Source organism: Mandrillus leucophaeus, unplaced genomic scaffold (assembly GCF_000951045.1).
Source record: "Mandrillus leucophaeus isolate KB7577 unplaced genomic scaffold, Mleu.le_1.0 Scaffold6206, whole genome shotgun sequence".
Lineage (NCBI taxonomy): Eukaryota > Metazoa > Chordata > Mammalia > Primates > Cercopithecidae > Mandrillus > Mandrillus leucophaeus.
This window is the reverse complement of record NW_012106705.1, coordinates 1-484: the sequence shown is the minus strand read 5'-3', so window position 1 is coordinate 484 and position 484 is coordinate 1. Positions and strand designations below refer to the sequence as shown.

Here is a 484-nt window from a genome sequence, read left to right as displayed (position 1 = left end):
AAACCCCGTCTCTACTAAAAATACAAAAATTAGCCAGGCATGGTGGTACATGCCTGTGATCCCAGCTACTCAGGAGGCTGAGGCAGGAGAATCGCGTGGACAGCCACGTGGAGCCGTCACCCTGCTACTGCTGCGCCTGGGACGGCTCCACGTGGCTGTCCACCTGCCGCGTGCGGCTCTCCACCAGCTCCACCCTCTGGCTCACGATCTGGATCTTCTGGTCGCCCGGCTCCTAGCTGCGGATCAGGGTCCGCTGGGCGCAGGATGGCACCTGCGGCTTCTGCGCGCAGTTCGTGTCGCCGCGGACCTTCTCGTAGCACTCGTCCAGGTCCTTCAGGGTCTCCTCCAGCAAAGTCTCCGCGCCTGGAGCCCCGCTAACTCACGCCTCCCCGGCTACGCGCGGCCGCATCCTCCGGTCTGCAGAGGTGCGGCATGTGACCGTCTGCGAGCCGGTGTCGCGGTACGCCGGCTCTAGACGGGCGGT

At 65.1% G+C, this 484-nt stretch overlaps 1 pseudogene; it reads right to left on the bottom strand.

The window, feature by feature from the left end:
• LOC105553985 overlaps positions 1-363 on the bottom strand; it is an 837-nt pseudogene extending 474 nt beyond the window's left edge.
• Positions 364-484: the final 121 nt, after the last annotated feature.